Genomic DNA, 25,638 nt, shown 5'->3' with positions numbered 1-25,638 from the left:
AAACACAAAAGCCTAACAGGCTGAAGCCAAAGTCCAATCTCCAGCCTTTCTCCAACCTCTCGTACTCTGTGCTTCAACTGTAGTTCATGGCTTAAGTGGCAGGTTACATTTTCTGAATACCTGCTCTTCTAAAACCTTGCCAGCATTCCATGAGATCGTCGAGTCCTTTCGCTTTTGCCTGGGTGGGCTTTTGTGACTTTCCGTTCCGTTGGTTTTGGCTGAAGTAATGCTATGTGAATTTCTCTTGGGATGCTTATCCTTGGATCGCAGGCACTCTCTGTGAGGAAACTCGGGCTCTCTCTGCTTCTGTTCCTCCACCCTCCTCGTCCAGCTAATACCCATTCATCCTTCTATGTCACTTCGTTTGGGAAGCCCTACCAGATTTTCCAAGGTGTTCTCCTCTGGGAACCTCTTAACATAATTATGGTGGGATGTATGGACTTGTGTTTAATTGCCTGTTGCCCTCACTAGACTGAGAACACCTTTGCAAGTTGGAACTATATCTTGATTGTGTCTCCTGCAGCTAGCACCGTACCTGGCACAGGGTGTGCATTGAATAAGTACCTGCCAGGGTAATGAATCATATGAGTACAGGAAAACCAGGCACCACTCAGCAGCAAGCCCTGTGAAGGAGAATTGTGGAGTTTAGTTCCCGCTAAGCTTAATATTTAGTTAGAATTGGAACAATTTCACCAAAGACTCTAAGACAATCCTAGGCTTCATTAATAGAAGTTTAATATAAATAATAAGGGAGGTGATTATCTTGTTCTATGAGTTTTTGTTCTGAATACTTCCAGAATATTGTTTATTTTCTCATGCCACCTTTGAATATGTTCTTTATATCATTATTTGTAAGAGATAAAATGTTACCTTGAACACTAGTCTTAAAAAAGAAGGCATATTTTGCCTGGAGAAGAAAAAACTCAAGGGGGACCTGGCCACATCATTAAGTCACTGCATAGTTGTCCTGGGAAGAAGGGACAAGTGTGTACTACTAGATTAATAGGTAATGTCGACATCAGGTAACATTCCTGGAGTAACCCTCTAGCAAGAAAGACATGTTTACCTCAATCAGGAACGTGTGATTTAAAAGACGAACAGTTTCACATTTTTAGTGAAACACAGGAAAACCCTCAGATTTTAAAAATGAGTTTGTATGTGTGGGGAATGGTAGAGAGTTGTTTATTTTTTGTATTAACTAAGGCTTATTTTGAGAATGAATGACACCTCAGAGGTAGGAAATTGGCCGTGTGATCTAGGGGTGTGTTTGATTTCTGCCCTGGAGGAATGAACATTAAAAAGAAGAAAAATGTGCCAGGGTCCTTGGGAACTTTCACAAACTTGATTGTACCAGTTCCTGAACATCAGCCCTTAGCAGGGTTCTACCTGACTGCTAAGTGTGAATTCTCAGTGCATTAAATCATCATTTATAATCTCTCATTACTCTCCTAGTGATATCGCTGCTTATTCAAAAGCAATTAGGCTCACTATGTAGAGAGATTACCATTAAGCCTGCATTTTCTGTGAGGTTGGCAATGATCCAACTCTCATTACTAGCTACTTTGAGATCTTTCGAACTAAAAGAAGGAAATGTTGAAAGAACTGATGTTTATTGAGTGTCTGCTCTGGGTCAGGCACTGAAATTGGCACTTATAATCCTCACAGCACAACCTCTTGAGATTTTAGCTATTACTGTGTCCACTTTTCAGCTGAGGAAATGAGGCTCACAGAGGTGAAGTCGTACCCCTGGGACAACAAAACTGGTGAAGTTCATAGCTGCAGGTGGAGTCTAGTCTGCCTGACTCCAGTAGCCTGTGTTCTTCCTGCACCACGTGGTCCCCTTCTTTCAGCTGATGCTTATTTTTTTATTTTTTTATTTTTTGCGGTACACGAGCCTCTCACTGTTGTGGCCTCTCCCGTTGCGGAGCACAGGCTCCGGTCGCGCAGGCTCAGTGGCCTTGGCTCACGGGCCCAGCCGCTCCGCGGCATGTGGGATCTTTCCGGACCGGGACACGAACCCGTGTCACCTGCATCGGCAGGTGGACTCTCAACCATTGTGCCACCAGGGAAGCCCAGCTGATGCTTATTGACCATAGGCTGCACTGTGCTCTAGGGAACACAGATTACGTGCTGAGGGAGAGAAGCAGAGGAGAAAGGCATGTGCATGAATAATGCAATCCAAGACAGGAAATTATAGAAGAAGGAATGACAGGAAACCATAATGTCATTCAAGGAAAGAAAAATTTGCTTCCATCCTTGGAAGATTTCCTAAAGGAAAATCTAGGGAAGCTAAGGATTCGGTGAACAAAAATGTGACTGGCGAGAGGAACCTTAGCAACCCAAAATGATATCCCTTGGAGGCTCTGATTTTTGCTTCCTCTTCCAGAGCGTATGTTAATTTCATTATTTTACCTCCTTCCCTGGCCTCCTAGGGAAGGAGGGCTCAGAATGGGAACCTGAATGGGGACCTCAAGGACTGTCTTTCCTTATCTCTTGCCTTAGATGCAAACCTGATCTTTTCAGATGTTTAAAAAATGTATTATGCAGTGTTAAAGATATAAAAAGTTATATAGTGAATAATAAAACAAAGACCACTCCCTTTAGAAACAATAAAATGTTAGCAGTGTTGTTGAAGCCTTCTCTTTCCTTTCCTGGTGGTATTTTCTACCCTCCCCTTCAAAGGAATGCACTATCCTGTATTTGGTATTGATAATACACATTCATATTTGAATATGATGACTGCATATGTGTGTGTATACGTAGGTATTTTATGTATTTGCTGTTATAGTTAGTGGAAAATGGTACCTTATTGTGTTAAAATCCCTTGCTCTTGGTGTATAGGAATAAGGTTGTTTTTTACACATTCATCTTACACCCAGAAACCTTAATTCTAATAATTTGTAGATGTGCTTGTGTTTTCCCTCAAAAATTGTGTATATGTTTATACATAGAGTTTCATTACATAATATTCTATTACAGCTTGTTTTTCTATCAACAGTCATAAGAATCATTGGCCTTTATAATTTCAACTGTAGATCATTTTTTGTCATTTTATACCCATGTAGCACGTCATTGAATGAATATACCGTAATTGGTTTGTTCATTCTTTTAATGGTTGTCTTGTTTATGGCTTTTATAGCTTTCTTTTGTTTTAGTTCTGTTTTTTGTTTCTAAGTACTGAACATTCTTTTATATGACTTATTGTAAACTAGTGAGTGTTTCTCCATCTAGGGTCTATACCTCAGTTTAATTGCTGTCTACGAGTTCTTGTTATACCATATTTTCACCAACATTTGGTATTATCAGATTTTAAATATTGATCCATCTTAGACATAATATATCTCAAAGTAGTTTTAATTGGCTTCTTTCAGTTTACCATGGAGGCTTAATTTTTTTTTTTTAATATTTCTCCTGAGAACTGATTATTCATATTTTTTGCCATATTTTGAGTTGTTAGACTATTTGATTTTTTTTTTTACTCCTTTTTATATTCTAGATAATTGTCTTAGGGCTCTCAATGTTCCCTTTCAACAAATGTTTATTTTATTTAATGGTAGTCAAATTTTACCATATCTTGTTCTCTGGTTTATGTAGTTTGTGCCTGGTTTAATAAATATTTCAAACCTTGAGGTAAAAAAGATAGTCTCTTACATTTTCTCTGAATGGTATAAAGTTTACTTTTTTGCACTTAGATTTTTATTCTAGCTTTCATTTTCTTTTATATTGAAGATGAATTAGGGATCCCATTTTGTTGTTTGTTTCCAGATACATAGCCCATTCACCCAGCAAGATTCACTGACTTGATCACCCTTTACTCATATATAGCAGTATGCCACCTGTGACATCCATAAAGTTTTCAAGTTTGTGTGACACTGGGGACTATTTTATTCCATTGGTCTATTTGTTTTCTCAGCACCAATTCCACACTCTTTCCATTATTGTGGGTTTTTTGTAAGTCTGGATATAGTGGGAGCAAGTCTACCTGCTTTATTTTACTTTTTCAGAATTGCCATGGCTCTTCATGGCCTTACCAACCATATCAGTTTGGGGATTTTCTTAGCAAATTTTCACAGAAAAACATTCCTTAGATTTTTTTTTTTAATAAATTTATTTATTTATTTTCGGTTGTGTTGGGTCTTCGTTGCTGCGTGCGGGCTTTCTCTAGTTGTGGCGAGAGGGGGCTACTCTTCGCTGCGGTGCACGGGCTTGTCATTGGGGTGGCTTCTCTTGTTCTGGAGCATGGGCTCTAGGCACACAGGCTTCAGTAGTTGTGGCATGCAGGCTCAGTAGTTGTGACTCGCAGGCTCTAGAGCACAGGCTCAGTAGTTGTGGTGCATAGGCCTAGTTGCTCTGCGGCATGTGGGATCTTCCTAGACCAGGGATCAAACCCACGTCCCCTGAGTTGGCAGTATTACATACTGCAATATCAGTATGCCTGTGGCATTAACTAAAATCTCTAACATGTCACATGAATATTGTTTCATTTTTTGAGAACAATTAAGGTCTTGTTGCTTTGTAACTTTGAAGTTTATAATACAATATTGTTGACTATAATCACTATGTTGTTCATTCGATCTCCAGATTTATTTATCTTTAGTTGCAAGTTTGTACTCTTAAAGAATATCTCCACAGTTCTCCCAACTCCAGTGCCTGGTAACTAACATTCTCTCTGTTTCTACAAGTTTGGCTATTTTAGATTCCTCATGTAAGTGATATCATGTGGTATATGTCCTATAAATCAGTTAGGCTTTCGTCACTCATTTTGTTCTTTTTGCTTTGTTCTTCTCTGACTGGGTTATTTCAGATGAGATAAGTGATTCTATCTTCTGTTTGATCTGTTCTGCTGTAGACACTCTCTGTTACATTCTTCCTTTTATTCACTGAATTCTTCAGCTCCAGAAGATAATTTTTATGTTTTCTATCTCTTCGTTACTTTAAAATTTCGCTCATGAATTGTCTCCCTGATTTTGTTGAACTGTGTTTCTCTGTTCTCTTGTAGCTTTTTTAGTTTCCTCAAAACAGTGATTATGAATTCACTGTCAACTAAATCACAAAATGTTATGCCACTGAGCTTCGTTATTGGAGAATTATTATTTGATTTCCTTGATGTTTCCCCTTTGAAGTGCAGACACCTCCTCAATCTTTGCTTTTTGCCTTCATATGGGGTATTCTGTTTGTTGGTGCTGTTGTCTTCTGGGGTTTCTCTGCCTTTGTATAGGTACACCTGCTCCACTCTTCTTGATCCCTCCTCTGGCAGAATTCTTAAGCTTTTATGTTTCTCTGTTTCTTAAACCTCACCAGGCTGGCTATTCGAAACCTCTCTTTCATCCTCCAGAGGTGGTGCTACAGCTCATGTTTGTGGTTCCTCCCTTGCCCACAACCCCTGGCCTGTTTTCAGAGGGCCTCCCTGTTCACCAGAACCACTATCACTGCTGCACTGGAGCACACACAGAGCCAGCCAGAGAGTGGGGAGAGCTGTGGGCTTAGCACTCAGAGCTCTGGGGGTGTCTGTGAACCTGCTGGGGAGATCCGTGAGTGATGTTCTCCCTGTGGTTCATGGGCAGACTTCCTGCTGGAGTTGTGAAACATTCAGCAGGAACCACATTCCTAAAATGCCCTTTGATATTCCTATCTGCCTCTTTCTCGATCTCCTCCCTCCCCCAGTCATGGAGGTCTCACCTCAGTACTCAGTGCCACGGGAGAGGAGTAGGCTTATCCAGCAGCGTCTTACACAGCAAGAGTAGCCAGGGACTCGCTCATTACTCTCCTTTCCCCACATGGGAGAGGCTACTGTTGGCCAGTTCAGCCCTGTGCTGGGCTGCCTTGGGGGAGAAGTGGTGGCAGCAAAGCTCTTCACCCTCTTCAGTGTCCAAACTGCTCATTTTTACTTGAACAGAGTACTGGAATCCCTCCTTGGGAAGGCTGGCCTTCTGCAAGTTCTCTCTTGTCTGTGGGTGTCTGCCCAAGTCAGCACTCTACTTGGTTTTCCCCAACCGGGACTGAGAGAGGCTGTGGCTGTTTTGCAAGCTCCTGCTTTTTCTGTAGCTTTTATGGAGGTTGGTCTCTCTGCCTATCGCCCAATGCATGTGTGGGTGAGCCTCCGCCTGGGTCCTTTGGCGTACGGTGCTCGTTCCTATAACTCCCACAGAGATACTTTTATTCATGGATTGATGCCTAATTAGTTGTTTACAGGGGAATCAAAAAGGAGGGGTGTCTTACGTTGCCATGATGCTGACATCACTCCTTTTACTTGATATTTTAGTTGTGTCTTGGATAAGCAGTGTCATGTGGCTGGGTTGCATTATTGTGAATTCATGTTGACAATTTAAGCTAACTAGTAAGCTTCAATATTACTACTTATTGTGATACATTTTTATTTATATTACTTTATTTTTATGTTTTTAATGCTCTAGTGTTTTCTCCCTTAATATATTATTTTATTTTGCCTTCTACTGTTCCTTTAAATTGTTTTCTTTACAAGTTCTTGCAATCAATTTCTTTACCTTTCTTTACCTTTCTCCAGAACAAACTTCAGATTGCTTTTAACCTGGACATTCACTTTTGGATGTGCCAGAAAGACTTCCTGCCTTCCATGTTATTATTGTTTTGCATTCTAGTTTTATCTCTTTTTTAAGCAATAAAGTTACACGTTTTATTAATTACAAAATTAGTATTTATTTATTTTGCACACAGGAATAACAATTGACTTGCTGACCATTATGTCTTGCATCTCACATATTTCCAATAGAATTGATCTCCTTCTACGTAGAACACATTTTAAGTTCTCTAGTGAGGGTATATTGGCGGTCTCTCTCTATTATTGTTTATTTTATAAAACATCATTATTTAGGGCTTCTCTGGTGGCGCAGTGGTTGAGAGTCAGCCTGCCGATGCAGGGGACACGGGTTCGTGACCCGGTCCAGGAAGATCCCACATTCCGCGGAGTGGCTGGGCCCGTGAGCCATGGCCGCTGAGCCTGCGCGTCTGGAGCCTGTGCTCCGCAATGGAAGAGGCCACAACAGTGACAGGCCTGCGTACTGAAAAAAAAAAAAAAAAAAAATCATTATTTAACTCTTTTTTTAAAAATAGCTTTGCTGATTACAGAATTCTAGGATGATGGCTATTTTCTCTTAATTATGAGGTATCCTTCTGGCTTCCATTTTTGCTGTTAAGCCTATTAGTCTAATCGTTATTCCTATGCTCTTTTATTTTCTCCCTACTTTTAATATCTCTTAGTCTTTAATGTTCTACATTTTCTCAATGATACATCTGGGTATATATTTTTATTAATTGACTTGGGATCTTTTTGTTTTCTGACATGAGGATGTATTTTTAACCAATTCTAGAACATTTTCTCCTGCAAAATAATACTCTACTGCCTTTTTGAAATTCTCCTTATTCTCTGCTGAGTTTCCTACTAAATGTTAGTCCTTGTCATTCTATTGTCCATGTCTCTCAACATTTTCATCTCTTTGCTTTTATTCATGCTGCATTCTGTATGATTTCTTCAGACCTCTCTTATAATGCACTAATTCCCTCTTAATCTATTTCTACTCTGCTCTTTAACCCACATATGGAGGGCATTCTTCTTTTTATGGAGGGGGGAACCAGGGTTAAGTGCTTATTCTTTCACCTCTGGGAGTTAAATACTTTGAGTCATTTTAAAAAGTGCAGTCATACTTTTTAAATACTTTGAGTCATTTTTGATAGTCATATTCCAATCTCATATTTATTTCTTCAAACATCTTAAACGTTCTTATGTTCTGTATAATCCCCAGAACATGAATTCTCTGGTATCTGATTCTACTTTCTGCATTTTTCTCAATTTTGGAAACTGAGCTTCTCTAAGGGAAATTTACATTTATACTATTCCTGGGAGCCCTAAGGCACCTTAAACCCAAGATTACTTTTAATACATTTTATACTTGAGATTTCACGAAACTTACAGTGCAGTTTCAGACTCTCATACCCGCTTGAGGTATGGCCTGTAGTTACAAACTCTCAGTGAGACATTTTCCCCAATAAACAAAAAACTCTCCTTATGACTTTCCTTTGCTGAGAGGCTTTTTTGTCCCCTAAAACACCCTTTAACGTATAGTCTTTGAGGTTCTAAGTTATAGTTAGGAGTCCTTAGTTCTAATCCTTTATCCTCTGTGGGTCTGAAGCCATTAAAACTCAAGACTTTAGATAGCTGGTCTTGGCAAATGCCCCCAAGACAACCACTCAGCGTTTATTTATCACTGTGGCTTGTTCCCTCTCTATTTGTGGCCTCTGGAGATGTCCTTATATCTGTATCTGAGGGAGAATGCAAGTGGGTGCCAGTGAGCTTGGCTATGAATTAAGAAATGTTTGCTGATATTAACCCAGTGTCGAGTATTTTTAGAGATTTCAGAAAATCTCACCTGTCATTTTACTAAAAGTATGTTTGTTTTATTAGCTGAAGTGATTCATTTACTTTGGACTTGAGTTAGTGTTTTTAGTGCAAAGAGTTTGTAAAAATGAGAGAAGTTATCTGGAAATTTCTGCATGGCCAATATTCTGTCATCTAAAAGAATTTGGCTTCCTAATTTCACCTAGAAAGTGAAGAGTGACATTCTAAAGGCAAGCATCATTCAGGATTTGCCTTAAAAGTGACTTCTTCACTTCTCTGCTCACTTTATTTAAGTAGATCCCCCTCTATATACACACACAACCACACACACGATTATTATCTATTATACTCCTTGTGTACTTCATATTTTACTACGCTGAAATTATTTGTTTGCATTTATGTAATGTTCATCACCCCCTCTAGAATGCAATAGACCATAAGCTGCATAAAAACAAGGATTGTAACTATTCACTAGTACCTTAGTGTGTATAGTCCGTAGCAAGAAATAAATGATTACTTAAATGAATGAATAAAAAGCTACCTTTTAAACAATATCTATTCAGTCTTCTTTTAGCTCATTCTCTATATGTTTGTTGAACAAATGAGTGAACAATGGAAAGGAGAAGGGCTGAATCAAGAATCATTGAATAGAAGTCCCTGCCCTTAACTTTAGTTTCCATTTCAATGACATATTATAAGCTAATTTAAACAACAACAATCTAAAAGTTTCCCTCTGATACATCCTAATACCTTTCTTAAACTTTTGACAAGTAACTAAAATATTAATGTGGAACTACAAGCCAATATCTTTCTCTAAATAAGTAAAAGGAATAAAGTTAAAGTGGGAGCAAAAAGGGGTATTTCTGGATAAAATTGCTGTTGTTTATTTTCGTTATGATGAATTGTCTATGAGCCAGTACCCTCAGAGCCCTATGTTTTCTTTTTTATGCTATTACTATCCAAACCATTAGATGACTAATAATGGCAAGGACGATAACAAAACATTATTCAATGCCATCCATACAGCCAGATTGTGCTTTTAGTTCTGCTAGTACATACACATTACAGATGAGAAAACTGAGACTGAAAACCAGTTTTAGTTAATTGTCCAAGATCATAGTAAGTGACTGAGGTTAGATTGGACCAAAATCCTCTCCCTTCTGGACCAACACTCCAACTTTGAGGCAGGAAAATCAACCAGGAGGTCCTAGGTGCTGAATATTATTGCACCGTGCAACCAGGATGACTTGTGGGGGAACAAGTGTCGGTCAAGTGGTGAGCAATGCTCAGGACCACCTGGCCCTCCTATGCACACAACACTCAAAAAACTCAAGGCAAGGAATGATATAGCACCTTTCTCTGACTTTGTTACCTCTCACCCCTGTCTTTAACTGATTTCACAGAATTAAATTCATGGTGAGGATAGGAAGAGGGGAGAAGAGCAATGTGCAGTTCACTGAGGGTCCTATATTATACCTCCTGTCCAGGAATTGTTCTGCAAACAGAGGAAACCAGAAAGAATCATTTATTTTGTATGGAGAACTGCGCTCTGCGCTATACATACAATGATTACATTTACATGCAATGATTGCATTGTAATGTACACATGGACTTAATAGAAAACATTAAGTCCACTCACAGCTGAGGAAATTGAAACCCAGGACCGTGACTAGAAATGCTCCTGGGGGAAAATTGTCAACTGGTAGGGCTGGGATTTGACCAAGTTCGCATCTTACCTCATGGTATTGCAGGCATTAAGTTTGGGGTAACATCTAAAAGAAGAGAGGGGGAAACAAGAAGGAAGAAGCATGATCTTCTCCTTTGAGTTCCAGGAGTGGGGAAGAAAAATACTTTCCTGAGCCTAATGGCACCTGTCAACGTGTATTTATTGTGTCTCCTTCTGGCCCAGCAGTGCAAGATGCTAATAGGGATGAAATCATCTCCTGATCTCCCATTACACAGTTTCTCTGCCTCACTGGCACCACTGAGTACTGTGACGCAGTGATTGATGAGAATAACTCACCTTTATGCAGCACTCTACACTTCACAAAGGACTTTCTGGGATTATGTCATTTGATCTAATTTATGAACAGGCTTTATCTACTAGGCAGTTATCTGTGGTGAACTGTGTCTGATTCAACTTCGTACCTCCCCACCTTGACCCTCGCTGTCCCCAGTCCTAACTGAGCAAAGGGAATTGCAAATAATAGATATTCCAAAGTCTGAAACAGGACTTTTCTTTGGTTTGCTTGTGCTCAAGGAACAGTGAGTAAATAAATGTTCGTGGAATTTTATAGTTGCCTCCTCCCAATACAGAAATTGCTCTGGACACAATACTATTCTTCATCTGAATGTAAGTCTCACCCCAAACAGTATTCCGCCAACCATTTCCAAACCTCTTTGAGAATTAGCAATGACCCAAGTCCCACCCAAGTCAACCCCACTATTTGAGCAGTGAATGGTGAATTTTCATCCTGTCCAGTGTTCTGCCATGGAGTTGGCTAGGGGCCCTTTTCTAACTTCTTCCCTTTCCCGCAGGCCTGTGTCTCCCCAAGCTCTTCTTAGCCCTGAGACATGACAAGGCTATAACGGGTATAAGGTTTTCCATGGACAATCTGTATTTTACCCTGGTGGCCTTAGCTGCAGAACATGTAAGGTCCCTGGTCTCAAGAAGCTTGGGATTTCCATCTAATTGACAATTCTAGGTCTAAGCATTGAGCTGGAAATTAATAGTGTTATGGATTGAATTGTGCCCCCCTCAAAATTCATATGTTGAAGCTCTTACCACCAGCGCCTTGGAATGTGACTGCATTTGGAGATTGGACTTTTAAAGAGGTAATTAAGTTAAAATGAGACCATTGGAGTGGACCCTAATCCAATCTGACTGGTGCCCTTATAAGAAGGGACATCACAAACTTCCCTGGTGGTGCAGTGCTTAAGAATCCTCCTGCCAATGCAGGGGACATAGGTTTGATCCCTGGTCCGGGAAGATCCCACATGCCGCGGAGCAACTAAACCCATGTGCCACAACTACTGAGCCTGAGCTCTAGAGCCCGCGAGCCACAATTGCTGAGCCCACGTGCCACAACTACTGAAGCCCGTGTGCCTAGAGCCCATGCTCCTCAACAAGAGAAGCCACCGCAATGAGAAGGCTGCGCACTGCAAAAAAGGGCAGCCCCTGCTCACCACAGCTAGAGAAAGCCTGCGTGCAGCAACGAAGACCCAACGCAACAAAAAGTAAATAAATAAATTTATTTAAAAAAAAGAAGGGACATCAGGACATACAAAGAGACAGCAGGGATGTGCACGCACAGAGGAAGGGCCCAGTGTATACATGTGTACATAGCAAGGAGGTGGCCATCTGCAAGCATGGAGACAGGCCACAGGAGAAACCAACCTGCTGACAACTTGATCTTGGACTTGTACTCTTCAGAACTGTGAGAAAATACATTTCTGTTGTTTCAGTCACCCCATCTGTAGTATTTGTTATGGCAGCCCTGGCAAGCTAATAAAAATAGCATCCAACAAACAAGCTCAGATATGATTTTAAATAATCCAAGTAAGTCTAATTTTAAAACACACAGATGTTTATTTTTTCTCTAGTCCCTCTGAGGTGCTGCCTCTATATAAAAGCAAAGAAATGGTAAGTAGAGGTTGGATGGCATAGAGTATAAAGTAAGAACGATGGAAGCTCATTGACAGAGAATAAGGAGAATGGGCAGGATCAGGGAAGAGATTCTGGAGGTTACACTCGAGCTGGATCTTGTTTGATGAATGAAGTCACTTAGTGAATACTAGGCATTGAGTGCCTAATAGCTGAAATAAAAGAAAGAATGAATGGCTATCAGAATGGGAGTTCCTTAAATCTTTATTAAGAGCCTACTATGTTCGAGGTATTATGCTAGACACTGAAGACACACAAATAAAAGAAAAATCATTACCCATGAAAAATTCACAGGCAAGCAGGGGAGAGAGGCAAATCAACAACTAATAACTAGATAATATGATAAATGCCAAACAGAGTACTAGGGAAACAAATAGAAAGCCAGTAACTCTGGGGCAAAGCAGGGAATGCATCGCCCACAAAGAGCTGGTAAACAGGACGGTGAGGACAGCGGAAGATCAGGACTTCTCTGATGGGCTGCCTCAGGCCAAGGCATCCCAGGCAGAGAGAACATGGCAGGATCCATATTCTAGATGTGTGTCGGAGAGAAGCAAGTGGGACCAAATGATGAAGGTCTTGTAGAATATTTTCTCTGCGGTCTCCTTATTTTTCACTTGTTTGTCCTCATTTAGCTGATATTTATTTAATTGGCAATAGAATTTTCCGAAGATTATTCAACCAGCAAATTCATTAAACTCTATTACCAACCACCACACAAATTAATAATATCTCATTGTTATGCCAAAAAAAAAAGGATTTGCAGCTTCATCTGTGCATGTTATTTTTTAAACAATTACTGGGCAACCTACTTAGAAACACCAATTATAATAAACTTAATTCTTCACTTAATCAGCTGTCTTTCTTAGATTTGCTGTTTATTATCCCGCTGCTCCTTGGGAAGATGAATGCCCAGGAGACTGAGAATTAATGAGACATTCCTTGAGGACATTTTATGGGGCTTTTTTTGGCTAACCCATTCTCTTAGTTGAAGGAAGAAAAAGCAAGACATATATGCTGATGCTCCAGGAAATTCTGCTGGGCTTTTAGCTCTGCTCAGGAAGCATTTTTGGATTCAGGTGTGTTCAGTTTGTTGCAGGCCAATACATTAGCATCTGCAGGAGGGTGGGCGTCCACAGACAGGAGTGTTGCGACAGACTGTTTACTGTCACTTGGGCTCTACCTGCAGGCTGTTTGGGAGCAGCCAGTGTAGAGGGCCCGCTTACTTCCATCATCTCCATCCGCGGGGATAATTAGCAAGGCTGGCCCCAGGCCAAGCGGTAGAAGCAATGAAGTCTGTGATCTCTGCAGCTTCCCAAACTCCTCAGTCACTTCCTCCTGCCACCTCCAACTCCAGGCTCAAAGAATTTAGTGCACAAATAAATAAAAAGGTGTGTGGACCAACCCCAAGCTAGCCTTAAGCAGTTAGAGTTTGGGAAACTCAGTCCCTGCCTTGGTGTCTGAGCCTATCTTTTAGCATTTCCTTTTTGTACTATTAGAAAGTATGTCCTTATTTTGAGCAGAAATTCATTCACGCATTCAGTATTTACTGAGCATATACCATGTTCCAGGCATGATTCTGGTTTAAAGGAATATAGAGGCTCCCATGGGATTCTTGAGCTCAAGAGGGAAAGAGCCCCATTTCCATTATTCCTCATCTCTAACGTGGTGATCAGGTCCCCTTGGGAGTCTTGTATATTCATTATATCCTTTACCATTTTCACTTGTGTTTCCTTAGGGGTTCCCTCAGCCAGAGGCCTTGAGTGGTTTTATTCACTCTCCCAGATTCACTTCTCTGCTTTTCACATGCAATGATCCATCCCCAGCTCACCCTCCAGTATGCCTTGTCCTGTCCTGTCCGTGAGGAGCAGCATGATTTCACCTCTTGGCACTGTCCCCTGCCTAGAATGCCTTACCTCTTTTATTCACCTGGTAATTCCTTTCTTCTCCCGTCTCTGTTCTCATACTTTTCTTGGTATACTTTGCCTCCACACACAGGACCACGAAACAGGCACCATTTCCTGTGAACGGCCAGCACAGCGACTGGCATCTCAGGGCTCAATCAGTGTTTATCGACTTAATGTGTTGTCTTCTCTCAGGTCAAGAGAAGACTCTGTGACGTGTGTTAAGGGAGCTGCCATGAGCAGACGCCCACACTATGCCAGGGCCACGTGTCCTGGAAGCTCCTGCTTCTGCCTGAGTCTGGCCATGGCTTCCAGTGGCAGGTCTTCCAACTCTGCGTCCTCAGCTTTGACACCAGCCCCCCTCCGATCAGCCAGCTCTCACCACTTTTGCTCCCTTTGCACTTGCTGCTCCCTCCTCTGGAGATTTAGGGAGGTAGGACTCGCTTTCCCCACCTCACACTGGGGACTCTGCCACCAAGCCCAGCTAACTAAATCCCACCCCCAGCCTTTGCTAATCTACCACTCACATACAGCCTGGGACACAGGGCTTCCCATCCAGTCTCCTGGGCACACCCTAGGAGGCTAATTGCTGGTACCATCCACTCTGGAATGTCCTGGAAACTTCTCTGGGATGACTATGGTTGGCCCCCTTTCAGCCTCTCACAGGCATCTCAGTTCCCATCATCCGCTTCCCAGTCTCCCTTTACTACCTGCAGGTCCCCTTCTGTATGGCTCATAGGGTAAGGCTGTGCTCTAAGCCCACTGGTCTCATGGTTTTGAAAATTTGTTTCTTTTGTCTCTTTTTTGTTTCTCCTGCTGCTAGCATAAGTCTACATACAATCTCACAAGTCTAGACTCTAACTCACTATTTTTGAATAATCTCTTTCACCCTGAGTTCACTGCGCATGAAACACTTATCCCAGTTGCCTTTATGGTGAGTAGGAGTAAAAATTAGGCGAAAAATACCCCACATTGTTTTAGATGAAGATAATACGTATTCACCATATGATAGTAAATGTTCAACAATTTCTAATTTTCCTTCAAGAAAATCATTGTGGTTAACGTCCCTCTTTGCAGTAACCAAATTTTAGAGTAGCCAATACTGAGTCTAGAAGTGACAAATTGGTGGTTCACAAACCAGGGTTGGACTGTAGAGTTTTTTCTAACACTGAGTTGTAAAACTTTGAGAGTCCATATGCCTCAGTTCATCAAGGCCCCTCCCACTTGTATTGTCACGTAGAATGTGTACATCACCCGTGTGCTCCTCAAGACGTGTGAGCTCTAGCCTAACCCTCTCTTTTGAGGATCAGAGGGCAGCAGTGATTTGCCCATCATTATGTAAACTACTTAGTTGTGATGCTAGTACTAGAATGCAGGCAGCCTAACTTCTAGTCCAGGGCTCTTCTGCTCTAACCAAGTTGTCCCCCCAAATTCCTAATATCCAAAAGTAACCTGAATTTGAATTTCCTTAGTCTGTGGGAAAGGAGGCGAGGGAGTCACATTAAAAGTAAAACTCCAACTTTTACTAGATCTTGTCCAAACCTGCACGCACAGGAAATCCACCCCCGCTATAAAATCTGACCCAGCTGTTTCTTAAAGTCCTCAGTGGAAAGGGTCTCACACCTGCTCAAAAACTCACGTGTTGGCTAATCACCACAAGGCATTTGCCACACTCTTCCTTATCCAATCTGCCTGTCCCTCTGTCACTGATTTGGTCTGACCCCCAATTGCCACTACCCCCATTTTTCTGCCAAGGGTGTTGTCAACCTGTGTTCCAAAGCTGTGCATCCTCAAATCCTGCCTTCCTATGTCTAGCCTAGAAATGTACTCCTTAATGGACACTTCCCACCGTGAAAGTCTGCTTGGCAAATGCTTGCATATAGGCCCCTAACCCCATCACTTCACCTGTTCTACTCAGACTTGTCAATCCCCTTCACTTCTAGCCCAGAGCCCTTGCTAATATAACCATTGCATGGCTTTTATTTTCTGATCAGAACTTCTTTTGTCCCATCTCTGGAAGAGGGTTTACCTCCCTCCTGGGGCTGTTGTAAAGGTTGCGATCAGTGCTGTGTGTGGCAATACTCAGAAAGCTGCAGCATGCTGTACAAATGTTAGGTCTGCAGGTTTATACAGCCTTCTGTTGTCGGCTTCCACTATTTTTTTTTATAAATTTATGTATTTATTTTTGGCTGTGTTGGGTCTTCGTTGCTGCATGCGGGCTTTCTCTAGTTGTGGCGAGCAGGGGCTACTCTTTGTTGTGGTGCGCAGGCTTCTCCTTGCAGTGGCTTCTCTTGTTGCAGAGCACGGGCTCTAGGTGCACAGGCTTCAGTAGTTGTGACACGGGTTCTAGAGCGCAGGCTCAGTAGTTGCGTCGCGTGGGCTTAGTTGCTCTGCAGCATGTGGGATCTTCCCGGACCAGGGCTTGAACCCGTGTCCCCTGCATTGGCAGGCGGATTCTTAACCACTGCGCCACCAGGGAAGCCCTCGGCTTCCCCTATTTGCCAGAATCTCATGTTTACTCATTTTTGTGTGTGTATCTATTTTTCCTTTTAAAAAACAAACGATATTTTAAAGTTGAAAGCCTAAAAAAATCCATTCCAATTTGCATAGCTCTTAGGTTATTAGATTCTTGAGAAATGTCCTAAGTCTTCCATGTGTATCAACTTTCAATTTAATTCAGCTTACGACTATTGAACACTTACTCCTGGGCCTCTGCTGGATACACGCACGTGTCTTTTCTCAGAAAGCGTTTAACTAGATCTAGACCACATTGTATCTTACTATAAATAGCAAACCTGAGAAGACTGATGAAGTGACAAGAACAACAGTTGATCCTGAATATACCCAGGTTTCAGGTTTGAAACCACATTCTATTAAAATTCTGAGAGTTGTGAGACCTAGGTTGGCGCCTCAGCTCACCGCCAAGTCATTGTTTCCCCCTTGGGAATGTTCTGTAAAATTTGGAGCTTCCGATTCCTCATCTGGGCAATGATGATTGAAGATGAACCTGTTACACTGTAGAATTGTGGTTGGCTATAAACAAGATCCCATATACAAAACACTTAATAAATTTTAAAATCTTTTAGTATTTTGAGAAAGTTGCTATCCTATACAAGTAATCTTCTCTAAAGCCTTATGATTACTTTTTCATTTTGCATAAAATTTACGAACTGAACTAGTCTGTGAGGCAGTTTGCTGAGATATGGCTGTTCTGCACCGTATTAGTCTGGGTCCTCCAAGAAGAGATCCCACGACCAGATTAAACATGCTACGGTTTTGTTAGGAGAGGTGCCTGCATGAGAAAAAACAGGGAGGTCACCTGGGAAGGCTGGGAGAGCCAGCCGATCACAAGGCAAGTCTGTGACGCCAAGTGAAGGAGAGAGATTTGGATGTGAGCATCCTGGACTGCCATGCGGTCACAGTCAAGTCCAGCAAAGCCCTTGGGTGTCCTCAAGCCAAAGTCAGTTTAGAGGAGACCCTGTCTCCCAGGAACTAGTTTTTCTTGGTATCCCTGCCATACTCAGTGCTTGGCCCAGAGAAGCCTGTGGGGGCATGGCCTTGGCACAAATCCAGCAAGAGATATCAAAGAGCAGCAGCTGGAGCCTGTGCACAGTTCCTCCCTGTGGTTGGGGGTCCCAAGGAGCGTCATCACAGCCGCTTCATACATTGCCTTCTGATGGCTACAGAAAAACCCAGAGACTGATTCGCTATCTCTTTTGAAAGATTTATTTTTACAAATCTGTTCCCACAAGCACACATCATTTATGCTGCCTTTAAATGAGATTTCAATAACCCAGAGGTTGACAAAACAGAAAATCAGTTCAACAACACAATGGGTCAATTCTGACTTTTTGGAAATTCTACCAGCTATTTGTGATGTAATCCAGTGGGGCCTGACATCTGGCAGTATAGCTTCTAATTCATAGCAATGACTGGTGACTTTAGATTTGGTTAGAACTGGTCTGCCCATGCCTGGCTGCATGAGTTTGGTCAAGTCATTGAACTTCATTTACCTGTGTTTCTCTTTTATAAAATGAACCTCATAATATCTTCCACAAAAAAATCCTGCTGCTAATCAAATCTGATAAAATATGGTAGATAACCAGCAAGTTCCCTGGCACAATTCAGACAACTAATTTAATAAATAGCTTTTATTTGTAGTGTTATTTTCACTATCTTTTCTAATCCTCGACCACATAAAAGCATTAATTAATGGAATTTCTATGTAGTATTAATAAAATTAATATTTGCATCTGTCCCCAAACAGTAGCTAACACATGCCAGATGGTCTGCAGGTACTAGCTCCCTTTCTTCCCTCCTCTTAATTTTTCTGACAGTTTTTACTTCCTCTAACAGAATTATTTTTCTATTAGTGCATAATTTAAAAATTCTGTCTTCCTAGTGGCCACTGTCTCCTTTGTTCCTTTTTGGGCAGCCACAGGCCGTAACGCATTCATGAGGACTCCATGAATTCATTAAATGTTCTTTTATTCATCGTTTGTTGAAAACCTAGTTGGTTCCAAACAGCAGAAATTCAGATGGTCATATAATTGTTTTTGCCCTTAAGAAGCTCACCATGTGATGTGGGAGGAGGGAAGACAGGCCTGTAGGTTGTCTGTACATTGGATAGTGTTGACGCAAAGAGAGGGTGATCCACTGTGTTGGGGGCTGTGGAGTTGTCAGGAAAAGCTTCTTCTTTTCCTGTTTATTCTTCTCTTCTTCTTCCTTCATCATCATCACCATCTTTATTCCATTCAATGTCTGTTGACCCAGGAAGCTGTCAGACACTGTGCTGATTTATTTATGCATATTAACTAAATTAATCCTCATCACAATATTATGAAGTATGTGTCTTCATTCTACAAAAAAGGAGTCTGGATCACACAGAGGTTAGTTGTCTAAGATTCACCCACCTACTCACTAGTAGAGCCAGGTTTCAAAACCAGATAATCTGGCTCAACAACCCACAGATGTAACCAATAAGATAAGTGGCTTCATGAAAGAGAAGATTCCCGGCCTGGGTCTTGAACACAGAGGGAGGCAGCAGGTGGACAATCTCAGGGAGAGCATGACAAGCAGGGCAGCATGAAGCAGCCTAGTCTTATTCATTGTGTGTCACACGTCACATCTAGCCCAGTGCTTTACACACAGTGGGCTTTCAGAACTTGTTGAATGAAGGAAAGAGTAATAAAAGCTGTGCATGCTTCCCAACCTCTCATCCACCAGTCCACCTCCAGACACTGATTTCTCTAAAATTCCATATCAAGTCTCACCTCGACCCGGGAGCCATCTCAGACTACACTTGCACACAGTGACTTCTCCTCCCCCAAACCCCTGTAAGAATACATATCCATAACTCTCAGGTGGTATTTAATTTTAAGGCATCTTGTGTATTCGATAGTTTTTTAGGCACGTAGGCCATGTAAGCTCCCCAAGAATAGAGTCCATGTGAAGCAGTGTGTGTGTTGAAGTGCAGGAGGCACCGGTTTGGAATCAGGCAGATCTGAATTTGAGCTGCCTTCCACTGCTTCTGCTCACCAGCTGTGTGACTTGAGGGAGGGCAGTGGCTTAAGCTCTGTGGTCCTTATCTCTACACTTGACTATTAGATAACATACCTGAGATCATCTAGCCCCACATCTGGCATACAGCCCCTCAGTCAATGTGAATGTATCCCCTCTTGTGCTTCTTCACTCACATATTTGCAAATGAGGCCATTGGCTAATACACTGTAAGGCAGTGTTCTGACAGCTTGAAAATGGAATAAATCGCATACTCGGATCAGTGACCACTGAGCATCTAGTCAAACCTAAGGGGAATGGGGATATTGTGCTTCAGGAACTCGTTCTCAGAAATTATGTAACAGCACGGATTTACGGTACAGCACAGGGAACTATATTCAGTATTTTGTAGTAACCTATAGTGGAAAAGAATCTGAAAAATAATATATGTATGCATATATATGTGTGTGTGTGTATCTGAATCACTTTGCTGTACACCTGAAACTAACACAATATTGTAAATCAACTATAGTTCAATAAAAAAAATCAGTGAAAACTCAAAAAAAAATAAATATAACGGCAAAGTGCTGTCCTATAATACAAGCATAGCACCTCTGATAGCTAACAGCCCTCTGAATGGAGGTGCTGGAGAGAGGCTCTGTGCAGCCAGACTTTGGTTTGAGCAATGGTTTCGTGAAGCGTGAACTAGGTTTGCCTTACCCAAATTGTAATTTGAAATGCTATTCATGCATTTGAAGTGATGCATCCCCTCACCTTCACTCATTTGTTTACTCAACAAATAGGTATTAAGTACTTGCTCTGTGCAAGGGACTCTGAACTCAGTTGGGGCCACAGAATCAAAGGGATAAGGATGCTGAGCCTCAGTGGAAAAGTTCTGTCCCTGAACCACACAGCCCAGGTTCAAATCCTGACCAAGCTCTCACCAGTCTGGCAGCCGTGGGCAGTTTGTAAAGACCCTTTGAGACTCTGTTTCTTCATCTGTAAAATGGAGATAGTAATAGTGCTTGCCTAATATGGGTTATGATAAAGATTCCCAGAGACGATAGAAGTAAAATATTTAGTACTGTACCTGGTGCATACTGAGCATTTAATAAATGTTGAATTGTACGTGTATCTGTGCAACATATCACGTCATCTGATTCTTTAAAAGCTAATGATCATACATTTAAAAACATCATTTAGATTAAGCCTAAAAGATCACTGATGGTCAAGGATATATAAGAGTGTCTTTTGATTTGGCCCTTGAAAGAATTTGCAATTTGTTCTCAGCTATCATTGTGGTCAGAAGTCTGCCTTAGTATAATACTTCTAGGAGCCCAGAGGCAACTACTTTGCAGAGGGTGTAGGTGGCAGGTGGACAGGGGTGAATGGGAACAGCTTCACAGAGGCACAGAGGAAGTGGCATTTTACCTGATAGGGAAAGGTATTCCTAGTAGAGAAACAGGAAGAGAAAGGAAAGAAAAATGTTGTGGAAGTCTTGAAGTATCTGGGCTATTGCAAGCAGTTTAAATGTTCAAAGAATTGCAAATGGCCAAATGTCAGAAAATTCCAAACAGCCCAAAGTGGCTCCAGTATCATTTCTGAGGTCAATCAGAGAAGAGGAAGCTAGAAATACTAATTGAGGTCAGATGGAGCAGGGCGTTGATGCATGAGTATTTGGTGTGACATGTAGGTTCTCGGATCCCATACCTCTCCCAGATGGGAAACGGGGGTTCAGACAGAGAAGCTCGAGAGGCTGGTTACTTCTGCTATGTAGTGCTTTAGAAAAAATCCACTCCAAACATAGTAGCTTAAAATTACACAAATTTATTTACTTCTTACAATTCAGTTGGTTAAGTCAAAACTATTCTTCTGCTTCATGTAGTGATAGACAGGGTACTGGGTGAGTAGATGCTACAAAATGGCTTCAGTCACCTGGCTGGCATCTGGCATTGATCAGCATCTAGGAGCTCCGAGTATCAACCACAGCCTAATTCCCCTCCTTCTGGAGAACATGGAGCAACGAACTGAGAAGCGATATGGAGTGACCACGTCGCTGCTTGGGCTTCCGCACAGCATAGCAGTCTCAAGGTAGCCAGACTTTTTACTTAATGACTGTCTAGCCAGACAGTACAAAAGTGGAAGCTGTCAAGCCTTCTTAAGATTTAGTTCAACAACTAGCAGGATGTCAGTTCCTCTACATTCTATTGTTTAAAGCAAATCATGGTTAAACAGTCTATGGTTGATATATCCCATGTTTAAAGCTTCCCAGGTTCAAGGACACTACACAAGAGCATATGTGCTGAGAGGCATGCTTTATTAGGGGCCATCAAAGTAACAATCTTCCACACTGAATAACTTCTCCAAAATCAAAACCAGTAAGTAACTAGCACTTCTGAAATTAGAACCCAGGTCTCTCCCTTGTCTTCTGGAAGTGTCATGATGGGGAAAATGAATAAACTTTCTCCCCATCACCATAGGGCTTGAGTAAAAACAACGATTACCCAGCACCCGCTAGATAGTTACATACTTTATTCTAAAGGTCCAAGAATGCAGCTGTAGTCATCTATCAGAGAACAACTCTCTGACCTTCATGGTTGGATGAGGGAATGAAAAGCACCTAGATAACTAAGGAAATTACCAGTGACATAGGATCTGCTTTTGATGCCACCTGGCAAAAAATCATTAAAAACAGTTACCATCTTCTGGCCAAAGTGTGAGAGCTATTCAATTCAGGACTAATAAACATGGCACTATTGATCTTCTAAGACCGTCAGGACTGATCTGTATCAAAACCATAAATTATATTTATGAAGACATTCAAATAGCACACAATGATTACTTTTTCTCTTGGAAGCCAGGAGTAGCTGCAGAGGCGTCTGTTTTGCACAAGGTGATAGAACTACTACTTCCACAGTTATCTGACTGGGGCAGGAAGACGGATATTCACCGACAAAGGCACAATCTCATTTTGGAGACTTGATAGTTCCAACTATGTCTCCCTTGCATGCTTCATCTCTTTACAGAAGACAATATGTGAAATCATTCTTCATTTAGCTTTCATCGTTTTAGTGTGTTTTTTATTTAATTTAGTGGGTTTAAAAAATTTAATCTGATATAACAAACCAGAAAGGATCCTTGCAAAAATTTACTTCCAAACAGGAAGTAAAGCTATTAGCTAAAGGAGTCACAGATGTTCAAAGAAGTAAACATTTGTAAAATGTCTATGACAGAATAGACAGTCCCTAGAAAGCAAGTCAAATTCCCATTGTTGTGGCTGGCCGACTGAGGCTCCACTTATGAAGTAACTTGTTCAAGGTCATACAGAGAACATTTGGCCTGGCACTGGCTGGCACCCAGTCACCCTGCTTTTAGAGGCCAAGTTCCCCTCCATAGCACAGAGCTACCCTCACCCGGTAATTTGTCATCTTAAGAGGTTGAAAGCTAAGGGTAGGTGTGAGAAAAAGCAAGGAAATAGATGTCAGAATCCAGGGTTTTAGTTTAAAGTCTGACACTGAATCACTCTGTTGGCTTGGACAAAGCCCTTAACATCTCTGAGCCTCAGATTTCCCATTTGTAAAATAATATGTAACCTGAGTAGAAGACCCTGTTTAATCTTAAAATTCTGATTGCATTTCCCTGACTAGCTCTGAGGAGACCTGGGTCTGCAGAGGCTCGATAGGAACATCACACTTTAAAGAGAGTGGAAGAAAAATCCGTTCCATACTTACCCATTAGAAGAGACTCTCATTCCCCAAAGGAATGGCTTTGCTGCGGCTACACAGGTCAGCAGCTGTGGGAGGCTAATTTAGGTTGTCCCTGGCTCATTGGCAACCACGAGGCTTGATATGCATTTGAAACAAACTAAACACTCCTAATCACCTCGAGAAAGGGATAACTCATTATAACTGCACACTAAGGAACTTCAGTGACATTTATTCTGCATTTGTGTACAAATAGATTACATTATTTAACTAAATCAGTTTGGGCAGCTGGAAGATACCCGCACACTCATTTATCCCTGCGGAAGATTGAACAGTGATTAAAAGAGAATACCTCTTTAATTCCAGATGTCATCTGCATTCCACAAGGAGAGGTTTGGGAAAACTCCCTGATTATGTAGTCTTACATGAACCAAGCATCTGTTTAATGCCACAGCCCGATTTGGAGGTGAGGAAGGGGCTGCAGAAAAGCCAGAGGAGCCCATTTCTGTAACCATCTGGGATGCATCAGCTCTGGGTTGTTTTTTTTTTTTTATCCCCCCCGCCCCCGCCTTTGTTAGGAAACACTCTCCTCCACACCCCCTCCCTGACATGCCTAAGATGATCAGAGTTGAGGACCGGAACCTTCTGTTTGATGATTTGGTTCCTTAATTTGGCCATCTGGAATTCCAGGTAGCACATTGTTTCAAAGTGTGAATTTTCACATGGGAATAGGGCCTCGTGGGAGAACCTATCATTTGGGACACATCTTGGTTCTTTAAGCCTTGGATACTTTGGAGTTTGTTTCTCTCTCTTTTTTTCCCTAAAGAGGGAGTTAAACAGGTTACAGTTAAAACCTCTGTGCCTATGGTGCAGCAATGAGAGAACTCATTTCTGGCAGAAACAACTGAATGCATCAGACTTGATGGACTCTGTGAGAGCAACTTGAAATCTGACTTAGAGAAACCAGAGCTTGTTAAATACCTACTATGGGCCAGACATCGTGGGAGGCATGTTACATAATCTCAGTTAATTCTCATATCTGGCTGCAGGGTCAGCTCCATAGGCCTTAAGACTTGTGCAGTCACACAGAGCCCACACTTAGAAGGATCATTTTCTGTTGTCACCATCAGGAAATTCTTAACAATTTTCTCACAGGGACCCCCATTTTCACTTTGTCCTGGGCCCTGCAAATCTTACAGCTGGTCCTAACTGGCTGGATAGGTACTATTATTTGTATGCGTACGTGTGTTTAACAGATTTTTAAAAAGGGTCCACTGAGTCTCAAACTTGGATCTTCTTGACACTAAACTGTATGTTCCTTCCTTTTTATTTTTCTGAAAAATTAAACTTTGCAAAATGCATGGTATTTTCTCAAAAGACTTACTAAATCTTTACCTTAAAATATCTCATTTCTCCCAAGGGAGTAGGGGTGGGGTAAGGTGGGAAATGATAAAGTAATGATAATAGAAAATATAACAACAATAGTAATATATTTCTGGAGGCTTCTTGTATTTTTTTTCCTTTACATCTATCCATTTGGACATGTGTAAGTTATGTGAATATACATGAGAAAATGACTAGTTATAGCTGAGCCTTGGTAAATCATAAATCAAATAAAGTAAATTTTTATTATTTCAAATTACAAAGTCATTTCTAACATACATTTAAGTGAGCTGATGTGACTGGTGTCGCTTCACATATTTCTCAAGGAGAAGAAACATTTCAGATGGTAAATTAGTCATGCTTGAACATTAACTATTAGACTTGAGGCCATTTTTAGATAACTGCATTTCTTTTCCTTTCAGAGAAATGTGTCATCTATTTAGGATTCATATGCTTTAGGATGTGTTCAAGCCTTTAGCATTGAAGCCGAAAATTTTAAAACTGCATAAATAATTGGTATACATACATGAGTACTTACTGTGTGCTGGTACTGCGTTTACACAGAGATTAATACGTTAATTCACCAAATAGTTTTAAGCGCCAGCATGATCCAGGCACTGTTAGCCATTTACAATAGATAGTGAAAAGGTAGATATTTTCCCTTGCTTTTTAAAATGTTACTTTCTATATTTTAAATATGCATTCTATATTTTAAAATAATATAAGTAAAAAGACGTACGTACGAAGTGTGATATAAAAAATAAATGCAGGGGGTTTAGGAATCCTTCTTGGTGGGCTTTCCGTGGAGAGGTCACAGGGGAGACAGACTCACATATGGTATCAAAATAGTGAAAAAAGTGGTAAGTTAGGGAACAAATAACAGAGTGTGAAAATCCAGAGGAACGGGCATTTGATCCAGAGGGGTGAGTGGAAATCCGCGAAACTGCTTGGTGTCCTTGAAAGGGGCATCCTTGGAGTCCAGCAGCTGGGGACCCCCACTCAGTTACCACATTGAACGGGTTTCCTTCTTGGTAAAATAGGTGTTAAAGAGAAAGGGAAGAAGGTCACCATGACCCACGGGTTTCCTGTTATCTCTGAGAACTCTGTGATTTGGTG

Source organism: Pseudorca crassidens, chromosome 9 (assembly GCF_039906515.1).
Source record: "Pseudorca crassidens isolate mPseCra1 chromosome 9, mPseCra1.hap1, whole genome shotgun sequence".
Classification (NCBI taxonomy): Eukaryota; Metazoa; Chordata; class Mammalia; order Artiodactyla; family Delphinidae; genus Pseudorca; species Pseudorca crassidens.
Note: the sequence above shows the minus strand (reverse complement) of the source record.